The sequence below is a fragment of the Plecotus auritus genome (genome assembly GCF_963455305.1).
Source record: "Plecotus auritus genome assembly, chromosome: 4".
NCBI lineage: Eukaryota > Metazoa > Chordata > Mammalia > Chiroptera > Vespertilionidae > Plecotus > Plecotus auritus.
This window is the reverse complement of record NC_137775.1, coordinates 28,623,440-28,640,166: the sequence shown is the minus strand read 5'-3', so window position 1 is coordinate 28,640,166 and position 16,727 is coordinate 28,623,440.

Genomic DNA, 16,727 nt, shown 5'->3' with positions numbered 1-16,727 from the left:
TTCTCATCTTGGAATAGGATTAGAATTTCAACATACAAATTTTGGGAAGAATATAAACATTCATATCATAACGCCACCTTACATTTATCATCAACAACAAATACTCATTCATTCCAAAATTATGACAGACACTAAACTCAGCCATCATTTGGAATACTATAGGAACATACACCCAACTGTAAGATTAAATTCAGTTTTCCATAGACATGTTCTTAAGGCTTTTCATTTATATTTCCTCTCTGCAACCCCACTACTAGATTATAAAATCCCCAAATGAAAGGATTGGCCAGAATCTATTTCTCTTATAACCTTCTATGGCCTTTAATATAGTGCCATGGATGGCTTAGAATGCTGATGGCAGACAGCTAAGTCAATAGAAATAAAAACAAAAGAATATTCTTTTCAGTAAGAACAGCTAGTACTTTCTTGGCTCAGGGAGAAGCAATAAATTCAGCATTTATAATAGTAAAGATTATTTACCATAAAGTGCATTCATTGTCATAATATAACTTGATTTAATTCAGAAGTTAGTAAGTGAAAGGACATTTATAGCTGTGTATACTGCCAAATTAGCTCTATCATTAAAAAATTTAACTAAGGTCTTGTGAAATTCCTGAAACCATAAATACCTTTAAAGGGTGTAAGAATGGAGTTAGTAATTTATCTTGTGGCATTAAAAACTTGACATACGTGGTCACAATCTGGCACGATGATATTACCCTGGATTAGTCTCTACCTTTTTGGGACAATTTCAAAGGGGACTGCCCAAAGACGCGATGGACTAGCAGCTCATAGAGTTTTCTCTAGCCTGATGACTATGCAATTTGCAAATGCTGTATAAAGATTGTGGTCTTGAAGTACTCCAGCAGAGCTTGGAATTCAAGAGTCTTCTTTCACAGATCCACACCCCAGTGGCCATTACCTTTGCTCTTCCCTCAGGCACCATTTGGTCTGCAGAGACTGGCCACCTCCAGAGCATCACCAGCAGCCCTTCCCACGCCCCTTCCTTGATGCAGTGGAACATTAGAATGACTTCGGCATTTTCACTTTAGCACCTTCCTCTACATGTCCAATGCATGATATTTTATTTTAAGTGTTTTTAAATCTCCGAGTCTATTTGTATTTCACAAAGTCATCTCATTAACACTTTCTTCTGACAACTCTCCATATATACATGTACTACTTAAGCAAAAGGCGCCATCATTCATTTTCACATTTTTTCATGGAGCGATAAAACCTATCCCCAAATACTCAGATTTACTCATGAACTTGGGGAACATATTTACCTTCACAATTAATAATACTTTATTATTTTTGAGATAACATCCTGTTTACTATATAGAATACTGCTAGAATACACAGTCTCTCACCAGTATGAGTGAAACAACTACTTGATGTGCTTCTGGAAAATGCCATGAAGAAAAAAATATTGTCTCTCTTCCCTGAACTGACCAAGATGTTATCCTCTATGGTCCAGAGGTCTGTGCACATACCTCAAGGGGAAAAGCTGGGTCTATTTGCAATCTGTCTCTATAAATATTTAATAAAGAGTTTGAGAGGAGGATGACTAAGATCCATCTGTTAAACTACTGGAGACATACCAGGCACTGTGAACTAAATACAGAATGGGGCCAATATATTGTCAAGGTTCGATAGAGGGCCAGAGATATGCAGCTGATCCCACATTCCTAGTAGACCAACATGGTGATAGGAATGAAGCAGTCCAGAGTGGGTGAACAGAAATTCTGCCACCAAATGAAGCTAATTCCTTGTGAAAAAATCAGTAAACAATGCTCCAGCGAGTTTAAAACAACAGAATTGACTCTGCCGTATATACAAAATCTCTAGCTCTCAGAGAAGCCAAAGCTCTCAAGGTCTGATTATATTTGCCAGTAGCTTCCTAATATTGTCATTCCTCAATAAATGAAAATCAAATCGGGAGAAATGCAACAAATATAAGCTAGATGTATTTGTTCTTTGACATTTATTCAACCCACGACACTTTTATAAAGTTAATAAGCACAGGGTGTACTTCCAAAAATGTATACACATTATACAGTAGTGTTTATTAAAATACATTTCATTTTCAAAATGTAATAGAATCTACAGCTATCAGCTGTTAAAGTATGTATACACTTTTGGGGCACCCTGTATAATTTTAAAAACCAAACACTCAAAAAAAAAACCACAAATGAGATTGCCATAGTGTTTTTGTCACTCTCTAAAAGAGGCTGTTTTTTTGAAGAATGAAGAATGTCAGGATTTTCAGTAAATGATTTCTAGTTCAGAAAAAATTCTGTCAACCTCCTTTAGAGCAAACGGGCCTATATTAACATGTAGGTGAAGAACAGAATACACTGATGGCAAATTCTATCTCTTTCAATCTTTCTATCCAGGGACAGTTTAAAATTGAAGTAAATTAGTTCAAATAAAGCAAATGGAAGTTTTTGTGCATGCACAGATTTTTCCCCCTTCACACCCTCACTTCTCTTCCTGCCTCCTCTCTCAAAGATTGAAAAAGTACTGCAGATAGAGGGGCTGCAACAGGTTCCTAGTTCTGACCAGGCCTTCCATGGCTTTGCTGCTATATATATATATATCAGCCTTGCCCTTTAGACATAAAAAGGAGTAACATCTATAGAAGAATCCCCTGAGGCAATTGTGTCAGTGGAGGAGGAAAGGAGGCAAAAAAGTGCTTGACACCGAGAAAATAAGGAAATGATTTGAAGCTCTTGATTGCATTCAGATTCACATGCCAAGAAAAACATATTTGCTTCTTCCTTTCCACTCCCACCGTAAACTTAACACGTGTGCACGCACAAACATACACAAACTCATGTTGACAGGAACACACACATTCCTGTGCTGTTTCAGGTAAAAATATAAGAAACCTATGCATCTCAGACATATAGTGTATAGAGAGAGAGATGGAAAACCTTATTTTAAATGAGTAATTCTGTGTCCCCACGGCATCATTTCTTTGCTGCTCTGCTGGTATAAGTCTAACCAAAGCTCCATCAGTAAACAATCTATTAGCATTTTGTATAGTGCAGTAAACACACTTTTTAATGCCATTTTATGATCTGATATGAAGACAATGGAAGACTAGGATTTAAATCTAAATAAAAATTGTCTACACAGCCCTGGCTGGGTGGCTCAGTTGGTTGGAGCGTTGCCCCATAAACCAAAGGGTTGTAGGTTCAATCCCTGATCGGGTTGTGTATGGGAGGCAGCTGATCAATGTATCTCTCTCTTTCTCTATCTATCTACCTATCTATCATCTACCTCTATCTCTCTGTCTCTTTTCCTTCCTCCCTCTCTAAAATTAATAAAAACATATCCTCAAGTAAGGAATAAAAATTTGTCTATTTACAGCTCTTGGATATTAGACACTTAAATGTGCTATTTTAATAATTAATGTTCTACATTATATATGGAAATATTCCCACTGTTAAGGAATAATTATGGCTTCATTTTGGTTGTGGTTCCAAAGGATTATAACAATTCCCTTCTCAATTTCAGATTTTAAAAAGGAAAGCTTACAAGTAGGTACAGATCATATAATCAGAAAAAATACCTGATTCTAAAACACAGACTTGTTTACAGGGCAAAAGAGATTAAAATAAAAGCACAACATTAACAGATTATAATTTTAAAATTATTTGCTATTGTTCTTAAAGAATAAATGAAATAATATTGCTATGATTAAAATGTTCCAAATCCAAGTTCGGAAATGCCCAGGTTTGGGAAGTAAATTTGTTAATGCATTTTTTCATATGTAAGATAACTCTACAAATTCATTATAACATAGGTGATGTGTGTAATATGTAAGGTAATAATACAAAGTAGTCCTATCATGTCACTAGACCTGTTTTTGCCCTTTGCACTGGAAGTGGGTTTCCTGGGAAAAAGAGAAAGCCTTAAATTTCTCTTCCTAATCAAAAAGAAAAAATGAACTTTCCTTAGGCATCAGGTTTCTAGATATAAAAAGTTATCAGATGAAAAGCCGCCCATACTACTTACAAATGTCCACATTGGAGGGACAGCACAAGTAACCAGGCCCACCTCTCCAAGAAGCCATCCATGGCAGCCACACACCTTTATGTACTTCTGGGATAGGCCCTGCAGCCAGCTCTAGCCGCTTGCTGCTTTCTCACCAGGGCCTCCAGCCAGAAGAGATAAGATCACAGAGTTATAATGTACAACAGGTCCTCAAATAATGTTGTTTCCTTCAATGTCGTTTACTTATAATGTTCATGAGAAAAACAGATTGAATTCCTGGGCGGGGCGACTGTGTGGAGTTTGCATCTTCTCTCCTGTCCTCCCCATGCCTGCACAGGTTTTCCTCTGGGTACTCTGTTTTCCTCCCACCTTCCAAAGCTGTGCACGTGAGGTGAACTGGTGTGTCCATATTATCCGTGTCTGAGTAAGTGTAAACGTGTGTGTGAGAGGCCCTGTGATGGAAGGGCATCTGAGCTACAGGAAAAGGCTCCTGTCACCCATGACTGGAAACTAGAATCAGTGGGTTGAAAAATAATGATCTTCCTTGTTTTAATTCATCTTTCTTATTTAATTTTTAAAATAGTTTTATTGATTTCAGAGAGGAAGAGAGAAAGAGATAGAACATCAATGATGAGAGAGAATCATTGATTGGCTACCTCCTGCAGGCCCCCCATTGGGGATCAAGCCTATAACCCGGGCATCTAACCTGGCTGGGAATGGAACCATGAACTCCTGGCTCATAAGCTCAACCACTGAGCCACACCAGCAGGGCTATTCATCTTTCTTAAATGTACATATAGTTCACATTTATTTCAACATTTAATAGCAGTAATGTTTTGGATCTTTATTTAGATGTTTGATATTGTTTCTGTGACCAGAAATATGCCATAGAAACTTCACTATTCTTCACTATTATTTTAACTAGACCCCCAGTGCATGAAATTCATACATGGGGGCAGGGGGACGGGGTTTGTCCCTCAGCCTGGCCTGCACACTCTCCAATCTGGGACCCCTTGGGGGATGTCCGACTGCTGGCAGTTGGACATCGCTCTCACAATCCGGGACTGCTGACTCCTAACCGCTCGCCTGCCTGCCTGCCTGCCTGCCTGATTGCCCCTAACCGCTTCTGCCTGCCAGCTTGATGGCCCACTAACTGCTCCCCTGCTGGCCTGATTGATGCTTAACTGCTCCTCTCCCAGCCCGATCACCCCCAACTACCCTCCCTTGCCATCCCATTGGCCCCCAACTGCCCTCCATGCCAGCCCAATCGCCCCCAACTGCCCTCCCCTGCTGGCCTAATGGCCCCCAACTGCCCTCCCCTACCATCCCAGTCACCCCCAACTGCCCTCCCTTGACAGCCTGGTCACCCCCAACTGCCCTCCCCTGCTGGTCTATTTGCCCAAAACTGTTCTCCCCTGCCGACCTGATCACCCACAACTGCCCTCACCTGCCAGCCATCTTGTGGTGGCCATCTTGTGACAATGTGAGGGCGGCCATCTTGTGGCAGCCATCTTGTGGTGACCATCTTGTGACAACGTGAGGGCTGCCATCTTGTGGCAGCCATATTGTGAAGAAGTGAGGTCGTTGCACGAGGGCACGGGACCACCTAGGCTTTTATTTGTATAGATAGGTGTGCCAGTTAATGTGGATTTTGTAATCAAAGAAAACACGATAATTTCAAGAGAAAGATCAAAAGTGCTTTATTCAAAGTAATGTCCACCGCTAGCTACACATTTCCCCCATCTTTCAGGTAATTTGTGGATACCATCCCAATAGAACTTTTCTTGTTTTGAGGCAAATCATTCAGAGACCCAGTTTTCCATTTCTTCATATGTTTTTAAGTGCTGCTCAGAAAGTGCATGTGCCATCAATCAGAACAAGTGGTAATCTGAAGGAGCAAGGTCTGGTGAATATAGCAGGTGGGTTAATACTTCCCAGGCAAGATCATTTAATGTGTCTTTAACTGGTTTTGAAGTGTGTGATGGTGTGTCATCATGAAGCGAAATTACTTTGTCATGTCTTCTGGAACATTCTGGTCATTTCACGATCAAAGCGTGGTTCAAATTGATTATTTGTTGTTTGTAGTGATCCATATTGTTTCACCTGGTTTTAGAAGCTCATAATACACCACACCTTCCTGATCCCACCAAACAGAGCATTTTCTTCTTTTTGAAGCAATTTGGCTTTGCAGTCGATGTTGATGGCTGACATGATTTTGTGCATTTGGGATTCTCAAAATAAATCCACTTTTCATCGCCAGTCACAATTCGATACAAAATAGACTTTCTTTCATGCCATTGAAGCAACATTTTACTGATGAGTTTTCGGTTTTCCATTTGTCTTTTGTTCAGTTGATGTGTCACCCATTTTCCTTCCTTTAAAATCTTTCCCATTGCTTGTAAATGATCGAAAATTGTTTGCTGAGCAATGTTTAATCTTTCTGCAAGTTGTTTTTGAGTTTGACATGCATCTTCATCCAATAATGCTTGTAATTGTTGGTCTTCAGACTTTTTCGGTTGACCTGGATGTTCTATGTCTTTCACATCGAAATCGTCACTTTTAAAGCATTTTAACCAGCGTTCACAAGTATCTTGAGATGAAGCATGCTCACCATAAGCTTCCCAAAGTATAGGATAACTTTCAGCAGCACTTTTCTTCAAAATAAAGTAATGAATTAAAACTTCCCACATATGCTCTTTTTTTGGCACAAAATTCAACCTATTTTAGCATAAAAATATCTATGTTGTTAACCCCTTCAGCAAATTTGACACATGAAGTTCTGAAGCTTGTTGTCAATACAACAAAATAGCATACATATCAAATCGCATATATATCAACATATGTGTAACTCCATCTATTGAAAAAAATCCACTTTGTAACCGGTACACCAATTATCCTATAATAAAATTTGTTTTCTTATACAACCTTTTGCTTAAAATCACAGTTTTCAAGAACCTATAGATGATGATAAACGAGGTCTTACTGTATGAAAGCTGATAGGGGATTCAGAGGTCATTTAGGCCAACATCCTCACCTTAGAGATGTGGAAACGATGTATGCATTCAATGACATGCCCAACACAATAAATTTTGTCAAAGTCTAGATGGAAACACATGTTTCCTGATTATCTTTTTTCTAGCATCTTGCTAGGCAAAGCACAGTGTGTAGACCAGCAGTATTGGGAACTCATTAGAAATGCAGAATCTTGAGACTGGCTCCAGACCTACTGTATTACCCAGGGTTCCTCAAAGAAACAGAATTAACAAGATGTATGTGTGTGTGTGTGTGTGTGTGTGTGTGTGTGTGTAAAGATATATATTTTAAGGAATTGACTCATGCTATTGTGAGGATCAGCAAACCTAAAGTCTATAGGAAAGGCCAGTGGGCTGGAAACTCAGGCAAGATATCTAGGTTACAGTCTTGAAGCAGAAATCCTTCTCTGAAAACTTCACTTTTATCTCTTAAGGCCTTGATCTAATTAGATAAGCCCACCCACATTATCTATGGTAAATTTCTTTATTTAAAGTCAACTGATGGTAGATGTAAACCACATCCAAAAAATTACCTTCACAGCAACATCTACTCTACTATTTGACTTAACAACTGGGCACCATAGCCTAGGCAAGTTGGCACATAAAATTTACCCAGCACAGTTCCTGAAGCAGAATATGCATTTTAACATGATCCCTGGTTGATTCTTATGCACATTAAGGTTTGAGAAGCTCTGATTAGTTCTTTGTAAATTCAGGGGATATCACAGTCCCAATTCAATAACAAAGAGATCCAATATAACATTACATTAAGTGATTTAGACATTTATTTCTTTTCTGTGGAAAGCTTGAGCATTACAACCTGGGACAAAGACAGAGACATGACAAGCAGGAACCCAGGCCTCTGCTAACTTGTTGCTCTGCCATCTTCAACACATGGTTTCCATCTCATGGCCCAAGATAACTCTTTCAGCTCTAGCCATCATGTCTTTGTTCTTATCAGCAGAAAGAAAGAAAAGGGCAAAGGAGGAAAGATCCCCTTTCCTGTAAGGATATGACTAAGAAGTTACACTCATTTGTGGTCAAATCCCATTGTCCAGAACTTGATCATATGGCCACTTGTAAGCTACAAGCTAAACTTGAAAATGTGGTCCTTTTACAGGGTCATCAATCTATATATATATAAAAGCCTAAGCAACTGAATGACCAAACCACAGAAAGACTGGTCAACTGGTCACTATGATGTGCACTGACCACCAGGGGGCAGACGCTCAACTCAGGAGCTGCCCCCTAGTGCTCAGTGCGCTCCCACAGCGGGCGTGCCACTTAGCCAGAAGCCGGGCTCACAATTGGTGAGCGCAGTGGCGGTGACGGGAGACTCTCCTGCCACCGCTGCAGGCAGCGGTAAGGAGCGAGGGGTTCTGGACTGCAAGGGGGATGTCCGACTGCTGGCTTAGGTGGATATCCCCTGAGGGGTTCTGGACTGTGAGAGGGCGCAGGCCAGGCTGAGGGATGCCCCCCTCCAGTGCACAAAATTTCCTGCACTGGGCCTCTTATTTTATATATTTTATATAAAATAATTTGATACCTTATTTTATATAAAATAATTTGATACCTTTCTTGCCAAACTTGACTCATTAATAATGATCTGCCATCTACTTCTACGTTAAAATAGAATGACAATTTTATTCTATTGAATCTTATGTACCCTTGTAAAAGTATCATGCCTCTCAAGTGCTTATATACACACCTTTCTAAAGTACTCTTTTCAAAGTTTTCTTTTATATAAGGGTTTCACTTAGATGTTCAATGTTGCTCTACCATCAAAACTTTTTTGATATACATAACAGCAAAGTTCAGTAGCATTCTAGCATTCTGTGACATCACATGCTCCCACTAAACTTATGGTCTCAGTTTGATATGAATCTCTGGGGTTAAAACTCTGGAATTAATAAATATTATCAATAGTAATAGCAATTGACAGTTGATGGTGTAGCTGTTACCAAGTTCCTAAAAACTTTTTTTACTACCTGTGTCATGTGTGAGTATATGAGTGAGTGTGGAGTGTGTGTGTGTGTGTGTGTGTGTGTGTAATTAGCAGGACTTAAAATTTATTATATCATATAATTACAAATGTATATTATCAATAGCACTACAGCAATGATTGAGTTTTCACTTCCATTAATTGAAACTATGGCCATTTTTCCTTTGGATATTATTTCAGTTATAAAAGATTTTGCTACCAGCTACAATTTGAAATTAAAAAAAAAAAACATTCAAAAATAGAAAGAGGTCTAGTCAAAGAATCTCAGACCATGAAAAGAAACTTTTCTTCTGTATTTCAAAACAAATAAACATGTTCTTACAGTTTAATGAAGTAAAAACTAAGTTGTTATCACAGTGCTCACAATTTCCTCTGGGAGCATGTTTCAGTCAATCTGCTTCTCATATTTTTCTTACGTTGTGGAGAAATTGCTGCTAAGGATCTGGATTTCTATTCCCTGGGACTGTGTTCCCCAGATGACTTAGTTTGATGAGAATAATTTCCACTCCCAGTCAGGAAATGAAAGCATAGGGCAGCTTAATGAGCATGTGATTGAACTTTTCCAATAGTATAGACTTATTAGCTCTAAGAATTTGTAATATACACTAATTTTCTCCTACCTCATGAAATTTGCCCTGTAGCTATTGCAATATATTTCTTTAATCCAACTTCACAAATGTCATTTTGGTTTCAGACTCAGACATCTTCTAGAGACTCAGCATAGGAGCTACATTTATATTCTTAAAACAGGAATTTTCATTCAATTTTTTTTGTTCTTATTAGCTTATTTTAAGAAGAGATGCAGTCACAGTATGTTTTAATCTATTTTTTCAACTATTTAGAAGAAAACATTAACAATATCAAAGAAATATTTCTAAAAATAGAACTGCTTAATGGTCTCTCAAAAGCATCAAGTATTATCAAATATATTATAGTTTTGACCTGTATTATAAGCAGTGGTTAATAATTTTCTCATTGATATTAAGGGAGAAAAATGCATGTTTTGATTTATAAAAACAAATTACATCCAGTTCTGTGCCCACCAGCCTGGATAGCAAAAATACTGTCATTTGGGGGAGGCATATGCACCTATATACTAGTCCCCCCACTTTCGCCATCATGATCTAGGTCTATGCTGGCAGCTCCAACATTCACAACTTCTGTTCTTTTCATAGCCATCTTGACCCCGGGACCATTGCCCAGTTCCTAAAACAGTGTCACTGGGAGATTGTTTCAGGCCACTCCTCCACCCATATCAAAGTCCTACCATCAAAATAGCCTTGCTATGGAGACATGAATAGACCATGTTTACATACTTTCCACCCTCTTTACTCCTCAGAACCAGGGAGCCATACTCCCACAAGTGAGCCATGTTCTAATTATTCCACTCCTTCCAACAGGTCCCCACCATCTTTCAAAGTTAGAAAACCTAGGCTGTAAATTCAATGATCCCAGGGGTTCAAAAGTACTACTACTACTACTACTACTACTACTAATAATAATAATAATAATAATAGCAAAGCTTGAGAATGGTACTTATTATATGCAGGCACTTCAAATGCATTAACTTATTTGGTAATCACAACATGAAAATGTACTACTATTGTATCCACTTAACAAATGAGACTGTTGAGGTACAGAGAGGCTGGTGATTTGTCATTAAACCCAGCAAGTGACAGACCCAGAATTCAAATCCATGCACTCTGGTCCCAGAGTCTATGCTCTCAAGACACTCCATTCCACTACCTGGCTGTACGACAATCTCTTCATTTCTCCTAAGATATGCAATTTGTTTCTTTAGTCTACATGGACTAGATTGTATAGAATGGTGACTGAGGTTGTGAAAAAAAGATGTGTGAACAAAAATACCTGCTATATGTATTCCTTCATAAAATATCTCCAGGAAAATGTAAACCACTGCTAAATTCACAGTCATGTTATTTTATCTTATGTATAAAGCAAATATATATTCAAGTATACTCACGTTATAACTGGGATGTACAATAAAAAGATAATTTTATATATTAACTAGAGGCCCAGCGCACGAATTTGTGCATGGGTGGGGTCCCTCTGGGTGGCCTGCAGGGATCGGGCCGATACCCACAGTCCAATGCTGCCTGCAGCTCTTACCTGCCACTCCAGCTCATCCCAGCCCCACTGTGCCTGCCACAGGCTCACGCCCAATCAGTCCCAATCGGGAGAGACTCACGCTGGTGCAATAGCGCTTTGCCAGCCATGAGCCCTGCATCTGGTGTCCTCCCCATGGGAGTGGCCTGCGGGATTGGGCTCAAACCTGCTCTCTGACATCCCCCGAGGGGGCCCAGGCCAGGCTGAGGGACACCATCAGTGTATGATCAGGCTGGGGAGGGACCAGAGTAGGGCTCCAGGGCTTGTCGGGCCCATCTCACTCAGTCCCAATCTGCTGGACCCCAGCAGCAAGCTAACTTACTGGTTGGATCATCTGCCCCCTGGTGGTCAGTGCACATCATAGTGAGCGGTTGAGCAGCCTTAGCATATCATTAGCATATTACGCTTTGATTGTTCAGTTGTTCTGCTGTTTGCTCTATTTGCATATTACCCTTTTATTATATAGGATATCTGATCTTCCAAATGAGTCCCATCCATTAGATAATGTGCTGGGAAAATTACCAATATCCAATATATATATCAATTTAGTTTGATTTCATAGTTTAAACCCTGTAGATGGCCCAACCTATTAGGGTTAATCAGCCAAAGTATCTTCATTGTGAATCATCCTTCTTTGGCTCCTTTCTAAAATGGGGTCCAGGTATATGGGAAAGGAACTTGCATAACCTCTTGTTGTAGAGGGCTTAGAGTCCTGTATCATTGCCTTTACCTTGTGTTTGCTATTCAGTAGCTAATGACCTTTGAGATGGTACTGGTGCCATACCTGAATTATATTCTCTCTCTGTTATAGGCCAGCGCAGCTTCCTTAATACCATGGTCTCACATGGCTCTTTAAGCTCCTCTGAAACTTTATCCCATTTCCCATTATATCCTTGGCCTAGGTGGGCCACCCTTAAACTCTACTCTGGTATTGTCTTGCTGTGACCATTGTGGACTCCAGATGAGTCCTGCTGATTCTAGCTTCAGTGGTCAGGCTATACAGAAAAGAAGGTGAAATATAAGTATAAATTAGATCCTCTCTTTCTCTTTTACTCTACTAGTATACTCTCTTAACCCCAGTGCTGAAGTGAAATCTGCCCAGGGCCTTCTTCATAAGGCATCAAACTAATAGTAGAACAAAAACTGCCATCCATGTGCTCAGATCTATGTCCCCTTATTACTAAGCCAAACTATTCAAGGATAATTGGAACAAACATCTGATCACTTTTCTCTCCTTCTATCATTACATCCCTCCCCCTTTTTTGCTCTACTATCCCCAGGATGAACATTTTCATTCCTCAATATCATAGCCACTTTCTACCCAAGATAACAAGTTTAACTTACACAGACTTATTTTTAGGTTATAGTTTTGCAATTCAATTTTGTGGCTATGAAAATCTCACTTGCTAGATAGATGATAAATGGATATTATAATAACTGATCTTAGCTTTAAGCCCCAACTCCCATTCCTCAAGAAGGCAGAAAATTAATGTTCCAGTTATTTATGGCTATGTAACAAACCATTCAAATACTTAGTGATTTAAAACAACAATCATCATTTATGTTGCTTACAAATTTACAGATTGGGAAGAATTTGACAGCAAGGGTTCATCTCTGCTACAGACTGAGTTAATTGGGGGTAGTTCAGGTGGGCCGAGATAATGCACTTCCAAGATGTCTTACTCAGTTGGCTGGCAAGTTGATGCTCTGCTGAGGCTATTGGTCAGGTGTTTTAGTGCCTTTCCACCAGATCTCTCCACAGTGCTACTTTTCCCTCACAGAATAGCAGCTGTGTTTCAAACAAGAAATGAGATCTGCTAATATCTTAAGTCCGAGGCCCTGAACTTGGCTGAGTCACTTTAGTTGTATTCTATAAGTCATCATTCTCAGAGAGCCTTCTAAATTTAAGAGACTTGGCAGGGAAGGGAGTGAGGAGAGGGTGGGAAAGTGACAAAGACTCCATCTCCTGATATACCAAAATACAAATAATCTGTGGCAACTGTTAACCAACCATACTTAATTCATTAATTTTCAAGTAATTATCATTCTTAGGTTTTTGAAGTTAGTTACTGTTTAAAAGCAAGTCAGGTGTCAGATCTTTTAGGGATAGTAGAATAAAAAGGTCAGCAAGTTCTCTCTCTCAATTAAAAAAATAAAATAAAACTGACAAAATTTTCAAGAACAAACAGACTAAGGGTTATGCATATCAACCAAGGGCACAAAAATATTAAGAATTGTTTATTAAAAACTACTGGCCATCCAGTAAGATTGGGAATCTGTAGCATTCTTGTCTGGAGTTGCCCTCATCTCCTTCTCACAGCTCTAATGGTGTAATACCAGGGCAAAGTTGGCCATGAAAACCAAGAACTTCACTGCTGGCAGGGATTGACTTGTTTTTAAACAGGGCAATAACTCCATTCCCAGTCGCACTATTCATAAAATTATCAAATGTGGTAGAAAATGAACAGGAAAAGCACACAGGTCTGTTCACCTGACTCATGATTCCACTTGTTGAAGGCAGTAGTTCAAGGGACTAGAAATTTAACATGGAGATCCTAGAAGTGAGAGAATCAGAGATGCACTACGGAATATTGAAATCCATAATTTCTTGAATAATATCTAAAATGTCCAGTTTCAAACTAAAACAATTAAAACTTGCAAAGAAACAGAAAAATGTAACCCATATGCAGGAATTAAAAAGAAACTAACTCCAAGTGAGCCCAAATGTTGGATTTGGCAAACAGAATGATCAAAGCAGCTATTATAAGTATTTTGAAAAAAATTAAAAGAACTCTTGTTTAAATAACTCAAGAAAAATATCATGACAATGAGTCAGCAAATAATAAAATTCAATGGAAAAATAGACACTATTAAAAAATAAGAAAAACCTAAATTTGAGAGTTGGCACAAATAAGAAATAACCAGTGAACTTGATGATAGCTAAATAGAAAATACCAATTGTGAATAATAAAGAGAAAAAAGGTTTAAGAAAATTTAACAGATCCTCAGAGACATGTATTACAACATAAAAAATATCAAAGTATTTCTAGTGGGAGTACCATAAATGATATCATTGTAATTAACTAATTATCAATAATAGAAAAGGAACAAAGGGAAGGCCAGACATTATAGGCATGTTCCCTGCAAAACTTTGGGGGAAGGGAACTGGACAAAGGGAAGACAGATGCATGCCCAATAAAGTTGGGATGACACAGAGAAGATACTTGCCTGTCAATCAAGCCAGGGACAGACATGGTTGGCCAGAATGGGCGTGGCCAGTGCAAGCATGTAGAATTTTGGAATATATAATCCTCTAAACCAGTGGTCAGCAAACTCATTAGTCAACAGAGCCAAATATCAACAGTACAACGATTGAAATTTCTTTTGAGAGCCAAATTTTTTAAACTTAAACTATATAGGTAGGTACATTGTTATTAACTTAATTAGGGTACTCCTAAGCTGGCCTTTGCTAAAAACGTCCTCAATCTGATTGAGGTACATTCGTTGAGGTCGACCCCTTCCAACTCTCCCATCCACACTCGTCTTGTATACTTGTTTCATCTATCTCCTTTCATTCATCCTCTCTATATGTCCAAACCATCTCAACATACCTTTCTCAGTCCTCGACACTACATCTTTCACTCCACGATGTTCCCTAAAATTAACTTAATAAACTTTACTTAAAGTTTTAAGTCTTAGTTAAACTATAGGTACATTGAATAAAACTTGATATCATACTTAATAACAATATTATTTATTGATAAAATTAAACTCCTTACAATTTATTTTACAATATCCATAAAATTAAATCATGATAATGACTGACAAACACTAATGTGAACAATGGCCTTGCATCTCCTTGGAAAGTTTGGGTAAGTCAGGTTTGTATGTTGTTGTTTTTAATTTTAGGCACGATTCCAGTTTCTCATCAATAAGACAACTTCTCAATTTACTCTTGATAAGGTTCATGCTTGAAAATGATTGTTCACATAAATATGTAGACCCGCATAAGGAAAGAACAGCAAACGCTAGTTTTTTCAGTTGATTATATGAGTCAGGAATACTATTCCAGGTGTTAAAAATCAACGTATCTTCCTTCTCCAGGTCTTTCAAAGCAGACCACTTGTGCTGTGAACTAAGTTCACATTTGTTTTTCTCCAATATTTCTATATCAGCACAAAGATGTTCAAATTTCGAGTTCCACAATTCTTTGTTTTTTAAATCCAGCAATTGCATTTCAAAGTTGCCAATGTCAATATTAAAGGGAGAAAAATTTAATTCTGTTACAGTAGCATTAAGAGGTTTTTTAACAAAGGCTAACATCGCTTTGCTGTTTCTGAATTCCTGAAACCTGTTGAGAAAAGCTTCCCTCATATTTAAAAGTAACCCATACTTTTTGTTGTTTTGAAATAGCAAATGTCAATATCAGAATTATTTTCTTGGCGATGTTTCAACAGGCTTGAAAAGTGAATCAAAGTTTCTCTTTCAAAATCTTGAGCAAAAAGAGATAATTTGTTTTTGAATGAAATAACTTCTAATATTGAAAAAATAGTGTTTCCTTTCCTCTGTAGTTTACGACTAAGCTGACTTAGATGAGACGTAACATCTACCATGAAATAAAATTTTGGGATCCACTGATCGTTCGTTAGTTCTGGATAGTGAACACCCTTCTCAAGGAGAAATGCTTTAATTTCTGTTAATAAGGAAGCGAAACATTTCAAAACGTTTCCTCTTGATAACCAACGTACCTTGTTATGCAGCAGAAGATCTGCGTACTCACTCTCCATTTCAACTAAAAATTCTTTAAATTGGCGATGATTAAGAGCTTTAGCTATAATGGAGTTGATAATGTTAATCACCAATTCCACAACTTTGCAAATTTCTTCTGGAAATGTCTGCGCACAAAGCGCTTCTTGATGAATGATGCAATGGTAAGTAAGTATCTCGTGATTAATTTTTTCTTTCAAAATAGCAACAAACCCGTTTCTTACGCCAGTCATACTTTTTGCCCCATCTGTTGAAATTGAGACAATTTTATCGAGTGGAATATGATGTTTTTCAATGCACTCAATTACAGCATTTGCTATATCCTCTCCACGTGTTTGACTTTTGAGTGGTAATAATCCTAAAAGTTCTTCTTTAGGACCTATAGATGAAATAAATCGTACAAAAAGTGAAACATGCGCTGTATCATTTATGTCACAAGACTCATCAACTGCTATTGATAAAGCTGAAACCAATTTAAGATCTTCGACTTGTATATTCGAAGACATTTTGACTGTTCTTTTTTTTTTTTTTAATATATTTTATTGATTTTTTTACAGAGAGGAAGGGAGAGGGAGAGAGAATCAGAAACATCGATGAGAGAGAAACATCAATCAGCTGCCTCCTGCACACCTCCTACTGGGGATGTACCTGCAACCAAGGTACCTGCCCTTGACCGGAATCGAACCTGGGACCTTTCAGTCTGCAGGCTGACACTCTATCCACTGAGCCAAACCGGTTTCAGCTTGACTGTTCTATCTTTCACTGTTTTAGCAGACAATGGTAACTCTTTAATTTTT